The sequence below is a fragment of the Rhinoderma darwinii genome, chromosome 2 (genome assembly GCF_050947455.1).
Source record: "Rhinoderma darwinii isolate aRhiDar2 chromosome 2, aRhiDar2.hap1, whole genome shotgun sequence".
Classification (NCBI taxonomy): domain Eukaryota; kingdom Metazoa; phylum Chordata; class Amphibia; order Anura; family Rhinodermatidae; genus Rhinoderma; species Rhinoderma darwinii.
Window position 1 is genome coordinate 452754350 of NC_134688.1, and position 16924 is coordinate 452771273.

General features: G+C 43.6%; 1 long non-coding RNA gene across 1 annotated transcript in view; it reads left to right on the forward strand.

The window, feature by feature from the left end:
• LOC142741568 (uncharacterized) overlaps positions 1 to 16569 on the forward strand; it is a 459428-nt gene extending 442859 nt beyond the window's left edge. Inside the window, exons 2-3 of the long non-coding RNA XR_012881198.1 lie at positions 12250 to 12387; positions 16310 to 16569. This is a non-coding gene — a long non-coding RNA (uncharacterized LOC142741568). The remainder of the gene's footprint in view (positions 1 to 12249; positions 12388 to 16309) is intronic.
• The last annotated feature ends 355 nt before the right edge of the window (positions 16570 to 16924 follow it).

Genomic DNA, 16924 nt, shown 5'->3' on the forward strand with positions numbered 1-16924 from the left:
CTATGAGGCACAATTGACCCCCACACAGTCCAAATGGAAGGTCTTCGGCCGAGCGACATCCGGCGCCATTTTCTTGTGGACCGGAAGCCGCGGCCGGACAGTAAGATGACTACTTCCGGTCGCGGCTTCAGGACGTGTTCAGAAGCGAGCGGACGGACCGGAGGGAGCGGTGGCGGCGGCAGGAGCAGGTAAGTTATGTTCGTGTTTTCGTGTGTGATTAACACTGTATGTAAGCCTACTACACTGTGTATTCGCTCAAAAAATGGCGACACACAGTGTAGGAGGTTTGAACATTCAATCCCCTCCTTTCTCCTGGCACTAGCCAGGATAAAGAAGGGGGGATTGTTTGAGGACGCTAGAGCGAGTGTTTCTTCAAATTTTGCAGCATAAAGCAATATGGTTGCTTTACCACATGCCAATGCTGCAATTTTGGGAATTGCTCCCTCTAGTGACGAGCACAGGGAAATGTTATAAATTAGAATTTAATTTATAGTATTTCCTGACTCGTGAAAAAATGTAAAAAATTAGAACAATGTCTAATCATGTATACACTAACTGTTTAACTAAAAAAAAAAAAAAAAAAATTCTAGCGACACATTCCCTTTAACCTACTTATCCCCATGCACATGTAAACCATTATGAACCTACCGAAAAGTTTTACTTTATATGTATAATCAAGTAAAGATTTGTTTTGTATATTTGTAAACATAGTCGTGTTTTTTCTATATAGGTTTCGATTGAAGTATCTTACACATCATTGTTATAGTTTTCTGACCCAATTACCCTAAAATAGACATGTATTATATCAAAATTTATGCTAGACAATGACGATCACAAATAAATTATATCTAGGTCTATTTTAAGGTAAAACTATATTATTACCAGAAAAAAATAACTGAAAAGTAAAAAAGCTTATTTTTTTACTATTATTTTTAAACTATAAGCGTAAAAATTATAAAGCAGCACAAAGGATGTGTAAGAAAATGCTGACAAAAGAAACCTGAATTGTCTACGAAAAAATCGCTAGCCAAACAAATAAAAAAGTTATAGCAGTTTAACGAGCGCTGCGTGACAAAAATGGTTAAATGGTATCTGGTCCAGAACCGGTTAAAAAAGTTATAAAAAATACACACATTTTTAATTTAAAACTATACTAGTTTATTGAATATATGTCACATAACAACAAATAATATAGACATATTTGGTTTCTCTAAACAACTTGTACAGTTAATGTGATTTATTATTTATGGTTGTTGCTAAAAGAATGAAAGAAAAATGTGGAATTGCTTTTTTCTGCAAAACTACAACAGATGCTACAAAAAATAAGGCCGACAGCTACGTTGACCTTAAGTACAAAAAAGTTATGGCTGCTGAAGGGCAAAGATAAAAAAAAAATCTCTTGGTTCTTACGGACAAAATTGTCTGTGTCCTTAGGAGTTTATTGGGGATTTATTTACATGACACAACAAAGTTAAAAAAAATGACTATGAGGGAAATACTCTCCAATTGTAATGTAGATCTGCAGTCAATATCTGTGTTCTGGTTACAAACATGAGCACACGTAGGTGCAGCCATAGTAGACACAGTCATAGTCCAAACAGGCAAAATTTCTAGACAGGAAACTCCTCCTTTGTCCAAGATCAGACATAGGTCATTCACTTTTAACTTACACAGATAATATATCACACTCTCAAGGTTCATACAATGCCTGTAAAGTCCACAATTACCATGACCTTAGAAACTCAAGTACGTCAAAAAAGTTTCAAAACTATTATATGGATTAATGTCTGTCATCATCTTGGTCACGGGAGTTTTCTATCTTTCGATACTACTAAGTCTTCGTTCACATCTGCGCTAGGGCTCCATTCCGTCGGCGCTTTCCGTCGTAAAGGAACCTTGACAGACACAAATGGAAACCATAGGTTTTCGTTTCCATCACCATTGATTTCAATGGTGATGGATTTCAATGGTGATTTTCAATGGTGACGGATCTAGTGCCAATGGTTTCCGTTTGTCTCTGTTGTGCAAGGGTTCCGTAGTTTTGACAGAATCAATAGCGTAGTCGATTACAGTATTGATTCCATCAAAACTACGGAACCCTTGCACAACGGAGACAAATGGAAACCATTGGCACCAGATCTGTCACCACCTATGGTTTAGGTTTGTGTCCGTTAGGGCTCCGTTCCAACGGAAAGCCCCGACGTATAGCTCCGACAGAACGTCGGAACGGAGCCCTAACACAGATGTGAATGAAGCCTAAGGCCTAACTATTTTTCTGGGCTATCAATCTAGGTGTGAAGATCATTCCTATGTGGAAGAGAGTCATGGAAAGTGCTTGGTTGAATATAACATTATCATGTTTCAATTTTCAGAATCCAATACACTTCGTATAAGTCCCATATCTATTGGTCCGCACATGGACTTTGAATTGAGGTGGCCACTAATATCTACTGATATCTACTGCTCATCAGTACATACTAGGTCAGGGGTCAGCAACCTGTGGCACTGTTGCCACAGTCGGCAAGTGGGGCATGGTTTGCTGGAGCACTTCCCTCTCGTGGTGTCATTATTCACTTGGTAGCACTGATCACCCGGAGAGAGAGCAGTGCTTCATTGTATTTGTCCCTCCTGAACATTTGGCATGCACACAATGCAGCACTGCTGTCTCTCCTGGTTTTCAGCGTCGCCAAGTGCATAATCAAGCGCTGCTCTCTCTCATGGTGATCAGCACCACAAGGACGGAGTTCAGTAACCGCTTTGTAAAGGCAAAAGTTGGCAACACCCTCTCTGATGTGCATCTCACCAAGTTGGTGTCTAGTGGCCAGGATCTCTCCTATGTGCACTCCCCAAGCTGGTGTTCAGTAGCCGTGGTCTCTTCTATGTGCACTTCCCCAAATCTGGTGTTCGGCAGCCACAGTCTCTCCTATGTGCACCTCCCCAATCTGGTGTCCTGTAGCCGCAGGCTCTCTTGTGTGCAGTTCCTCCTAGCCGGTGTTCAGCAGCCACGGTCTCTCCTATGTGCACCCCCAGCTGGTGTTCAGTAGACTCATATGCACTACAGGTAAATCATCTTTACCAAGAAAGTCAGGGACAAGGGTCACACTGAAATGTAAGTTTCATTAACTGATTAATTGGTTTATGTCACATATGTGGTAACAGTTTGTGTTATATGACTTTAATGTCTGTATGGCACACTGAGTACTTCATCATTGATTTTTTTTTCTATCGGCACGCCATACAAAAAAAGGTTGTCTACCCCTGTACTAGGTCACAAGGACCCATCAGCAGGAGAAGTATATAGAAGTTGCTAGTGGTATAAGCATTGTGAAAGCCAGTATACAATTAGTCGGCCATTCAGTCCAGTCATCCCTGAAATATGTGATCTTTGTATCTGCTATGGTGTGTTGCTGCTAAAGTTCAGCAGGAAGATGTCCTCCTTTGTGGCCATTGACTGTAAACTATTTGTGGGGGGCATTTCATGTTTTTCTTTGGTTCCTCACCATTAGGGTATGTTCACACAGGCTATTTTCAGCTGTTTTTCAGGCCGTAAACACCCCGAAAAATGGCTAAAAATGTGGGGGCTGAACGCCTCCAAACATCTGCCCATTGATTTCAATGGGAAAAACGTCTTTAAAAACGGCAGCGTAGAATAACCCCACGTAAAAAGAAGTGCATGTCACTTCTTGAGACGTTTTTGGAGCCGTTTTTCATTGACTCAATAGAAAAATAGCCCCAAAAATGGCAGTAAAAAACGCCGCAAAAAAACGCAAGTTGCTTAAAAAATGTCTGAAAACCAGGGGCTGTTTTCCCTTGAAAACAGCTCCGTATTTACAGACTTTTTTTGTTAAGCGTGTGAACATAGCCTTACTATTTACATCCTGGGGAAGGGTAATTTGCTTAAATGCGCATAAAACACCTCATACATCCATACACATGTTAATCAAAAACACACTTAGGTCCTAAAAGACAAAGATATCATCTGCTCCTAGTTTAAATGTGTTACCTGTTAGTGTTTAACTCTATGGACACAACTTTATCCAATTAAATTTTTTAAGAATTGCTTCTCCAGCATTATTTATGTGAAAGACATGAAATTCAAATGCTTGAAGGAAATTCTAGGCTTTTAAGGCCCTTTTATACGAAATGCTAAACGGGTGGATGAGCGCATTTTCAAACACTCTTTCCCAATTATTGGTCCATGTAACAAGCCCACCTCCCCCATTATTCTCCTCTCTTATCTACCCCCTGTGGCCCCCACCTTGTTCCCCCCCACTTAACCAACCCCATAAACAAAAACGCCAGACAGTGGGTTGGATAAATTCGGCCACAGCAGCCATTTTATTATTAATATATTTACATAAACATAAACACTGCTTTATAAATAAAACATAACACATAACGAGGAAAGGGAGGTACGTGGAGCTACAAATTTTGGTGCTGAACTGCCCACCTGTATAACTACTTAGCCCCAGCCGTCTCCCTACAGGCTCAGAGGCACCTTTCTACTCCACAGTTGGCTTGCCAAGGATGAAAAACCACTCCCCGGGACACCACCCAGCAGGAGCCCAAAATAAGCCCATACACATGAGCAATTGTGTAATTGTTAGGGACCATGCCTATGATGAATCCCCCACTTCAATTTACCACCAACTCCAAGTTCCTTAATGCGCCACAAAGCCACCGTGACTCCACACCGGCATGCCTCCATCAGCCGTCCCCTGTAAAATAAAAAAGACCAGCAATACCATGAAATAACAGCACAAAACACAACTGCAAGAACCAAAAACAACATTAGGGAGGGAGGGCTGAACAATGAGTCACTGTCCTCCTGAATGGCGCGAAGCTGCTGCTCCTCGCTTTATATGCCTTCCCTAACCTACGACCCCTTTATGCCACTACTCCCTTTTTCTCACATTCTTCCAAAACCTATTAACCTCTACCTCCCCTGTAAGCCTGGTCATGTTGGCCCTCCCCTTACTCTTTTATTGTGTGTCCGGGCCCTTGCTTGACGATGGGATTACAGAGCTTGTCCTATATTACCCTCTTTTATATTTTTCTAAAACACTACCTCCCCCATTATTCTCCTGTCTTATCTACCCCCTGTGGCTCCCCACCTTGCCCCCCCCTCTAACCAACCCCATAAACAAAAACGCCAGACAGTGGGTTGGATAAATTCGGCCACAGCAGCCATTTTATTATTAATATATTTACATAAACATAAACACCGCTTTATAAATAAAACATAACACATAACGAGGAAAGGGAAGTCCTTGGAGCTACAAATTTTGGCGCCGAACTGCCCACCTGTATAACTACTTGTCCCCAGCCATCTCCCTACAGGCTCAGAGGCACCTTTCTACTCCGCAGTTTGCTTGCCAAGGATTAAAAACCACTCCCCGGGACACCACCCAGCAGGAGCCCAAAATAAGCCCATACCCATGAGCAATTGTGTAATTGATAGGGACCATCCCTATGATGAATCCCCCACTTCAATTTACCACCAACTCCAAGGACCCCCAATCCGCCAAACGAAAATCCTTAAACACCTTTAAGTATGAGAGCCCCCACCATCCACCAGTGCTCGTTCAATGCCTTCCTGCAGACGCAAAGCCCAAAGGTCGATGCCAACCACATTCAAATGGACCTGAAAATTGGCCTTGGCCATCCTCAAAGTCATAGTGCCTCACGAAAAAAAAAAACACTCCTAACAACAAAACTAGACATTGCCCAATTAACTTTGACCCGCGCCTTGTTAATGCGTGACACCGATCGCGCGTCTCCAGACACTGCGAGGGACGATTTCCGACCAGACCACCTTCACCTTGGGAAAACAGGACTACAAGCGGAGCAGACCATATTTTATGTCCCTGATTAGTTCTCTAAAAGGACGTGCCCCCAAATCATTACCCCCCACATGGAGGACCAACACGTCAAATGCCTGATCTAACTATGAAAATCGGGCAAAACTCGACTCCACACAATACCTCGCATGCCTAGCCATCGTATGACCACCGAAGATCTCTGGAACCCTAACTGCCGCCCATCCAGGCGAACATCTGCCCTCAAAGCCCCCCAGTGCACATAATGGTGCCCCAGTATCCACACCAAAGAGGGTAAGCTACCTAAAATGACAGAAGAAGAACGTTGAGGAAAGTGTAGTCATAATCAATAATGTGGGGGGGGGGGGGGGAAGAGAAGGGAAAGTATACGAACCAGCTGCCATCACACAAATTGAGGACGCACATAAGATTTGTACCGCCCAGATTCCCAACGACCTATCCTCTTCACCACCTCAGGCCCCAACCCCTATGCTGCCGCCTACGTAGCTGCCCTGATATGAAATGAATGATGAGAATAAACTGACGCATCCAAAACTAACACCCCAAGGAATCTGCGAAAAACACCAGAAAACTGACAACGTGACAGGAAAGAACCATCATCATGACACAACAGCGGACCAACCGGTAAAGCAACCCACCGGGCACATACTCACCCCCTTTACCGCCCCTAAAACCACCCTCTTCCCCTTGCCACATTTATCCGTCTTAGAATGTCTAACCCAAAACTCCACCCTCTCCTCCGACCACAACGCATCTTCTGCCCGCAAACCCCCCTCCTTCTTTTTACTGGGAGCCACCAATTCCCCCACCCGCAATGCCCCAAAGAAAGCCCAAGAAAAAGCCAAACGAAAAAGTTTCACCTCAAAACCCGAAAAACAAACCCCCACCAACGCTTCCCCTAACCGCTCCAATAGTGCAAAAGATACAGGTCGACGGCTGTCTGGCCGACTCCCACCTCTACGAAACCACTTCAGGGCCTGGACAACCAAGAACTCCTTTGTAATATCTTTTCTACCTCTTAGCTTAAAACCGAAGGCTAGCACCGTCACAAAACGAGTCACTTTGGACACCGACCAGCCCACACCTGCCACCTGTCCTAAGTACCCCAATAAGGCCACCACCTGATCATCAGTCGAGTGTGCTTCCGGCACACCCACCAACCATGTCACCCAGTCCCTCCACGCAGCGTCGTACGCCAACCATGTACCAGGCGCTAAAGGGGACCTTATCAAACCTCCTGCTGCTCGTAGACCAAGTCCCATAGCCGCTCCGGGAAGGCGATCCCTTCCACCTCTGCTTCCGGAGTCAACAGCCGAAAACGCTCCCACTGTGGACGAGAGAGAGAATCTGCAATGTAATTTTGCAACCCAGGAACATGGACCACCACAATCCAAGCACTGAGTGACAAGCACTGTAACACTAGCCTGCACAACAACCTAACTACTGGGGGTGAAGACGCGACACGTTATTGATGGCTAACACCACCCCCATGTTATCACAATGGAATCGCACTTTGCAATCCCGGAAACGCTCCCCCCAGACTTCCACCGCCACCAATATAGGAAAAAACTCTAGCAGGAACAAATTGCGCACCAACCCCAATGTCACCCATTCTGCCGGCCACTGCCCCACGCACCATTGTCCCTTACAATATACGCCAAAACCCAGGCTCCCCGATTCATCCGTAAACTACTCCCATTGCACATTATCCACTGCCGGGGATATAAATAACGTCCTCCCATTATACAACTGCAAGAACTCCCGCCATACCGCTAAATCTTCCCGGTGTTCCCTAGTTAACCTAACAAAATGATGCAGAGCCCGAACACCCGCTGTCGCTGCCGCTAATCTCCTACGAAAAATCCTACCCATGGGCATTATCCGACACGCTAAATTAAGTTTGCCCAGCAACGATTGCAACTCTCGTAGTGGTATTTTTTTTAAGTCGTCCCGTCCTATTCACCTCCCGCCGCAGCGCATCCAATTTATCACTAGGGAGCCGGCATTCCAAAGCCACAGAATCCAACGTAATCCCTAGAAAAACAATGCAAGGACCATCAGTTTTTTCCGGGGACAAAGGAACCCCAAAACGATGAGCCACCCCTTGCACCGCGCCCAACAAATTAGCACACACCGATAAAAGCGAGGGGCCTACGCAAAGAAAGTCATCCAATTAATGAATGACCGATGTGATCCCTGCCACATCACAAACCACCCATTCAAGGAAAGTACTGAAAACCTCAAAATAGGTGCAAGAAACCGAGTAGCCCAAGAGAACGATCCACATAATTCGCCCCTTTCCAGTAACATCCTAACAGTCCCTGACTATCGGGGTGCACTGGAAGAAGGCGGAATGCAGATTCAATATCGGTCTTTGCCATATGCGCGCCAGTCCCGTAGCGCCGTACCCATTCCACCGCCGCATCAAATGACGTATAAACTACCGAGCACAGCTCTGGGGCGATGCCGTCATTAACAGACAACCCACGTGGGTGAGACCTTCTTTGGCACGACTCCCAGAGGGGAGTCCACAAGATCAGGGATTGGGATAGACAAGAAGGGGCCCGACATTCTCCCTAACCATACTTCCTTACACAACTTTTTCATAACCACCTCGGGATATTGCAGCGCTGATCGCAAATTCCGCACCGAAAATGGAACTAAGTGAGCGGAGGAAGGGATTTTAAAACCAAACTGAAAACCGTGTAACAACATTCTGCCGCTCTCTTTGTCCGGAAACCTATTTAGGTAAGGTTCCATTTTACCCACTTCACTGTCGTCAGACCCATGGCTACCACTACCCCCACCCCTCCACTTACCTTTTTAAAAACATTTTGCGGACCTGTGAGAAGTCCCGCCGCAGTACGAACAGGAATGTTTAAACTTACAGGCCGCCCCAAACTTGCATTGGCCATCATTGAACTGCCAGCACAATCCCGGCCTTCCACCTGGCGCACTTCCGGTTTGACCGGCTTGTCCAGAGGAGCCGGCGACTCCGGTCCCCATGGAGAGGACTGCCCAAACTTAGCCGATGCCATCACCCGTAACCATAGCCTAATGTCCTTGTTATCCAATCTAATATTTGGACAAATCACCTTTCTCTGTCTAAACTGTTCATCGTATCCCAACCATGTCTGCCCCCCGTACGCCCGATGGGCCTCGCCTATCGCGTCCATGTAACTGAAAAGGGTGCAACAATTTTCCGGCGCCTTTTCACCTATAAGGGTATGAGCACACGATAACGACAATTATGGCTGAAATTCAGGAGAAAACAGCTCCTGCATTTCAGACGTAATTGCACGTACTCGCGTTTTGCGAGGCGTCAATTACGGCCGTAATTTGGAGCTGTTCTTAATTGAAGTCAATGAAAAACGGCTCATATTACGTCCCAAGAAGTGTCCTGCACTTCTTTGACGACACTGTTATTTTAAGCGCCGTCTTTTGACAGTGACGCGTAAAATTACAAGTCGTCGGCACAGTATGTCGGCAAATCCATTGAAATGAATGGGCAGATGTTTGCCGACGTATTTGAGCCGTGTTTTCAGGCGTAATTCGAGGCATAAAAAGCCTCGTTTACGCCTGAAAATAGGTCGTGTGAACCCAGCCTAACGCTTGCCAGAATGGCAAAAGCCTGCAACCAGTTCAAGAATGTTTGCGGGATTAACCGATATCTCTGCTTCTCCTCTTCCTCTTTTTTACTCTCCCACCTCTTACCTTTATCTAAATACAATTTCTCTATGAGGAGAAGGGAGAATATTTCCACATATTCATCCTTCCAAATCTTCTCCTTACCTTCCGGTTTTAAATGAGCGCCCAAAGGTCCCTCGAAACAGACATACACCTCACCTTTTTCCTTATCATCCAACCACACTCTATTCACCTCTTTATCTTTATCAGTCTGTACCGATACCGTAAGCCCCCCACCTGTGGCGCGCACAACCTCTGCCAATGATTTACCCGACCCAGGAACCCACGCCGAGATCGGGGAAGGGACATGCGACCAACCACCCTCACAACGCCACAGCAGAGCTTTCACACAACCCAACAATTTGCAAACATCTCCCCCCTCGCTAGATGCAGACACCACCCCACTACTACCCGAATCTCTAACTGACCCCCCTTGGGAGCCACCCCCAACCCCCGGGGACCTAAATAGAGCAGGAAAAGTAGGAAAAAGTGATCCTGACTCACCGAGCTGCGTGGGCGCTGAGTTCCCACCAGCCAAAGTGATGAAATCCCCACGATGACCATCCACATCAGGCACGGCACCAGCTTCAGCGACCTCCGGACATCTGGGACCAGGACCACTGCTGCAGGCTCTACTGCCGTTACCACCGAAAATTCAGTTTGGAAGTTTGAGGCAGATTTTCCTCTCCCTGCACGCTGATTTTTGTGGCGTTTTTCGGGGGGCCATTGAGTGCCGTGGGCGACGCAAAATACGCTTTCTCTGCCTCCCATTGATGTCAATGGGAGGTCAGAGGCGTAAACGCCCGAAGATAGGGCATGTCCCGTCTTTCTCCCGCGAGACGGTTTTACCGCTCGGGGGAAAAAGACGCCTCCGCCTCCCATTGAAATCAATGGGAGGCATTTTCGGGCCGTTTTTGACGAGTTTTGCGGCGCGGTTTCGGCGTAAAAAAACTCGTCAAAAAACTCTATGAACATAGCCTAAAGATCAGAATGTATGGTGACAAACAATTATTAATACAATAATTTGTCCCCATACATTTGCATCTTGTAGGCAGCACATTCCCTGATTACACAGGGAGACTCGCTACCAACAAGTGACCATTTCTCTTGTCGCATAATAAATCTGATCAGCCGACCAGCTGAGCATTTCCTCATTTGTTGACTGATTGCTGCCATGTTCACACAGGGCAATGATCAGGAACGAGTTTTCGTACAAGCACTCATATGCTTGGTCATTGGCCCGTGTAGAAGCCCTTTACTTTCAAGGGCTCTTTTACGTTTGCCCTTTAGATAATATTTAAGTCCTGTAAGGGACCCTTCTTCTATTAGTCATAGTGGTTCATCCAGCTCATCCATGTATTACATATTCATTTAAATATCTGGCATGTAAAACTATGCAGTGTTTCCCTAGCTTCGCACCACCCGGGGGATTTCTGAAACCGAACTCATGGCTATCAGCTCATTGCCAAGTCCGCTTCAATTGAAACAGGGGTTGCCGAGATAACACAGACCCTCTAAAGGGGTTTTCCAGCCAAAAACAACTTGATTTATAAACTGGATAGGAGATAAATGTTAGATCGGTGGGAATCAGGACGTCCGGCTGTTTCCGTCACTTCCATAGAGTTAGAATGGAGCGGTAGTGCTCAGGACCCACTGCCTCTCTATTCAAACTACCTGTCAAAAGTGGGGTCCCAACAGTTGGGCTATCGTTTATCACCTATCCAATGGGAATGTGCCATGAATTTAAGGTGGTTTTAATAATGTTTTTACATTTGTTGATATTTGGTCGTGTTTTTTTATTTTGTGTCATACTTCATACATGCATTTTTCCTGGCGTTTTTGAAGTCCTATAGAGAAGCCTATGGATTAAATGCCAGAAAAAAATGCAACACCAATGACCCCAAAAGCTCTGCAAAAACACCCCAAACCAAACGCTGTGTACGTAGACTTTCTCATATTTTACTGTAGAATTTGGCAGCTGTGTTTTTGGGCAGAAAAACATGCAAAAAACACTGTGAAAAATGGCACCTAAAAAACGAATAAACCCTGTGTTTGAATCCAATCTAAAGAGGCTCTTCGATCTAGAACATAATTTCCCGTCTTTCATCATGAAGTGGTAAAGGGAATTAAATACGTCATTTACAACAATTAAAGATAAATTATGAGAAACTCCTGCTCATTTTCTTTCTCCTCAAAAATTCAAGAATGATCATGCAAATTACTATCCAGATTGTTCATAAACCCATGGATGTTACAGGAAATTAACCCAAAGGATTCTGAACTTTGATGGAAATGTGAAACGGAAATAGATTCCATTTATTATTATATAGTGATTAAATAGTGACCTTTTTGGGAAAATGTCCAAAAAACTAAATAAGTTCTGAAGATAAATCCTAAGTGGCGGAAAAAGATGGAACATGTGTCTTTGGTTCCTTGGCGCTGATGTAATATTTATATCAGGGCCTTAAAGTATTGTTGTCCTATGTGGCAGAGGGCCATTAGGACCACAAATGCACCAGAGCTCAAGTACGACTGCGACTTTTGTCTCTGTATACTTTTATATCAAATAAGACTCAAAGATATCAAATAATATTCATGTTTGGTCTTTGTTTTTTGTAGTTTTGTCAATCTTATAATAAAAAAAGACAAAAAACAAAGTAGTGAAATCTAATTGGTTACTATAAAAAAAAACTTGACTGTTCTTTTGTCTTTTACTGTTTAGCAAACACAGACTTTTTAAAGGGGAGCTTTCCAAGTGTGTTGGTGCCCACAACGGAGAAGACAAAAATGTGCCCAATTTTATGAACTTTACCAACTTTCTACCTAAATTAAATTAAATCACAACTTTGACAAAGTCTGGGTAAGGGGTTTTTAATAGTATTCCTGTCGTACTTCTTGTGGTCTAGAGTGGCCTTCGTGTTGAATACCTAATATCTCTGGTTGTCTAAAGTGGTGAAGGGCTTAAAGGGGTTTTGACACAAAACACATGTATCCCCTATCCACAGGATACATGCGTAATCGCTGGGAGTCGCTGGGGGTCCACAACTGGGACCACCAGCAATAAGGAGAGTGGCGGACCAAAAGTCCCCCGAGGTGCCTTATGAGAATGGTGCGCTGGTGTGGATGCTCGGCCAGTGCTCCATTCATTTGTGTGGGACTTCCAGGACCGCGGCCTCCGGAAGCTCTACAAGTGAATGGAGCGGTGGTCAAGCATGCGCACCAGTGCTGCATTCTCATGGAACACTTCAGGGGACTTTTGGTCGAACCCCCAGCGATCACACATGTATCCCCTTTCCTGTAGGGATTTGTTTGTGGGGAAACCCCTTTAAGGCCTCGTTCACCTCAGCGTCGGGTTCCGTTTGGGGTTTCTGATAATCCATTCCATCAGAGGAATGAATGGAAAGCCAAATGGAAACCATAGCTTCCGTTTGCATTACCATTGATTTCAATGGTAATGCTTCCATTGCAACGGTTTCCATTGCAACGGTTTCCGTTTGTTTCCGTTCCGTAAGGTTTCCAGTTTTTTAACGTAAACAATAGCGCAGTCGACTACTCTATTGTTTCCGTTGAAAAAAAAACCGTAGGGATTCACACAGTTCCTATTAAACTCAATAATGAGTTTGTATACAGTGAGCTTCCTCTAGTGGCAAGACTACTCATAGCAGGGTTTTCCAAGTACTAGGAACTCCAGTCCAAACCTCACTTCCTCCAAGTGCGACCATATTAACCACACTTTATTAGGGATCCATATGAGCCATATATTATGAATAAGAATAAAAAAAATGTGCATCTCTATATAGTGATGCCTCACAATAATTGGAATATCTTAGTACACAACTCAAGGAAGAAAAGTTGAAAATTTTAATTCTGTCTACTACTATCAAATGGGGATATTAGATCTATTGACCCATTAAATATACATTAAATATACATATGATTAATATTATGGTTTAATAGGGAATAACAAGGCAATTGTGCATGAACTATACATCGCATCTACTATTCTCATATATTCTTTGCTACACAAAGTATCACAGATCTTTATTGTGTGCTTGGGTGCAAAGCCAAACAAGAAATCCAGAAAGACTTATGGGAGGCTCTCACAGGGCTTAAGCATAAGAGCTATTTTATTATGACAGCATTAAATAGAATCAACATTTTCATCCGATGACAAATAAACAAGTTGACTTATGATTACTTCATGCAATCACAGTTTTTCCTGTTTTCCTCAAAAGTACTTACATAAAGTCTTCCATGAGAGTATAGCTTTACTACAATATCTATATAAACCTTGTAGAATCACTCAACGTCTACTTTATTAGGTTCTCATTTCGAGCAGGTCCCCCGAATTCATCACATAAATTCATCAAGATGCTAAAATCTTTTCTTGGAGATTCTGGTCCATGTTGACATGAGAAAATCATAAAGTTGCAAATTCTGTGAATCTGCCAATCTCCCTTATCCCAAAGATCGTGGTCAGACTGGCCCACCCGAAAACCAGAAGATTCCAAGTAGACCCAGTACCTGATGCAATAATGGGGTCCAGCCATAACGCCCTGGGGTCCAGCAGAAGACAACCTTGAAAACAGAGTTTAAAATTGGACAATCTATAGGGTGGGCTCACACTGTCAAATATGCTCTTCTGGTTTGAGATCTGGTGACTGTGAAAACCATTGATTTAACCTGAACTTGCTGTCATGGTCATGAACCACCTACAGATGTCCTACTGGAATTAACCATTAGAAGCAATGCACATGATCAACAACAATAATGACGAAAGGTTGTGGCATATAAATGACGCAAATTTGTTAATAAAGGACCTAATTTTTGCTAAGTTATTATACACCAAAATAAAACCACCGTCAGTCTGAGTCATTGACATAAAGAGGGATGGATCAATGGATTCATGTGGTTATGGCAAAATCTAACAGAATTTTTTTCTCCAACCAAGCAATTTTTTTCAGAATTTTCAGTTGTTGCAATCTTGGTGAGCCACTGGCCATCATAGCCTCAGGTTCCCATTCTATTTAATATATCTCCAAAATGAGAGGGGAATACCTCCTTCTCATCATTGTGCTCATTATTTCCCCACGGAATGAAGAACATAGGCTTGTACGGCTATCTACAGCATGAAGGGTATAAATAGCATATTGTGGCCTGCTGATTGGTCACCAAGTCATTCACAATACAATATGTATAGAGTTGTCTCTAGAATTACGTCCTGCAATATGACAAGAATTGTATCCAACTCCAGAAATATTAATTAACATATACAAACAATGAATACTGCCATGTCAGTGGCATATATAACAGCAGTATGCCATATCCCTTCCCTTTAGGCCCTGTTACACTGGATGATTATCGTGCAGACGAGCGGTCATATAACGCATGGCAGCGATCAGCAGATGAATGAGCAAATGCTCGATCATCTTCTGATCGTATAATTTAAAAAAAGTGAAATATCATCGTTGTCGGCAGCGTGTCTCCCTCTATAAACAGGGAGACGCGCTGCCGACATGATAATAATGTATGGGGATCAGCGATCGAAGTATCATGGCTCCATGTGGTAGGAGCAAACGAGCACCGATCAACGATGTCTCGTTGATCGGCGTTCGCTGTACCGGCCAATTGTCGGCCGGTGTAAAAGGCCCTTTTCTCCCTTTCTTTGGTTGAACTTTATGGACATAAGTCTTTTTTCAACCATACTAACTATATAATTATATACCTATGTTATGGTTAGGCCTTTGGACAAGAGCGTACAAGCACTGTGTCACTATTAGATTTTGCAAGGGCAAAACCAGAGCGTTGGCTCTAAGGGATTTGGTCATTTTCATCTCAAAACGCCCCTCATGGACTTTATGCATGGAATCTCCAGTTTGCATCCCCAGAGTAGTCTCTAATAGCAATGGCATACGGTTTGCAGATGGTACTTCTGAAAGGAGGTACCAGAGTCGCTAAACAGAAGCATGGTCATACAAATGTGAAGTCAGGGCGGGCTGGCAGAGTTCTTGCAACACGTAAAGACAGATACAGGTCTTGGCAGACAGCAATACAAAGTTCAACTGGATCCAAAGAAGCTTGATGCTCTGGCAAGATGTGCCAGCTCCGAGCAGGTTGAGATAATCAGAGGTGACCACCCACAGGCTGGACACCAACAGCTAATAGGTGTCTATCCCTTCAAGATGTTGCTCGGCACGTGCATGTGCCACTATGGAGAGCATGTCATTGGGGAGACAAGGAGCGGTAGGTTGACTACACAGGTAGTCCCTACCACCGATGTTCTGTTATGCAAGGCTTCTACTGTTAACCAGGCACCATACCCTATGTAACCTTAGATAGTTTGTATGAAGTTCCCAATCGGAAGCGTCAGCAGTACACATCTAGCATCGAGTAGCCAATGCCCTTGATGTTTTTATGTTTGTTGATTAGTAGCCATTGGCAACCTGTTTTCATAGTGTTTGGAACCTTCAGGCCACTTTCATGAATACTTTGGCTGGGTGACTTTTGATTAGGATAGCCATTTTAAGAAAGCACACCCCCATAGTGGGAGATCCACCATATGTATGGATCTGTGGCTTCCGTTCACGGCGGTAAACTTACAAAAAAGACAGATGCACCAACTAAAGTTTTTAAGATTTCCCTAAGTGCATTTGTTACATGCCATTTACTCTGTAAAATACAAGACCTCAGAGTTGAAGTCTTCTGAAGACTGAACGTATTTAATTTACCGTGTAAGAAATAATGAACTGTTGATGTTTTTTTCTAATTGTTTTGTTATACAGTGTAAACCAAGTCCTGATCCTTTCTTGGGGGAAAATCAAGACTCTAAGTTGCTGTCTCAGCAGAAATAACCTTCGTCTGGGCGAAGTCCTGTTTTATACAAACATGATGGATACTATTGTAGCCAGAGGTGTAATCACTGAGCAGTATGGTTCTGTTTATATAAAGTTTAGACACCGTCCAAGCATATAGCAATCAGCATTCCACTTCTTCATGAGGCTTTTATAATGTGTATTTAACATAATCAGGTCTAAGAATGTCATGATAGATTAAATGTAAAGTATATCTGTCACCAAATATCATTACTATCAATCTCAAAGAAAAATAGATTTGCATTACTATAGCCCTTTCCTAAGTATATTGATTTACCTATTAAAATTTCATATAAATTTTTTTTTATGTGACTATTAATATACATTTTTGGGAAATATTGCCTTTTTCACACTGACCACTAGAGCACACACAAGAGGTTAACACTTCATTTTTTCGGCAGTTCACTTTTCAGCTTTGCTGTATAGACTGGGATAGAATCAGCAGAGGGCGGAGATTAAATGATTGCTCTATTTTACTGTTGGAGGACTAGATAAGTTAGGATAGTAAGTGCCCTTTTACATCAG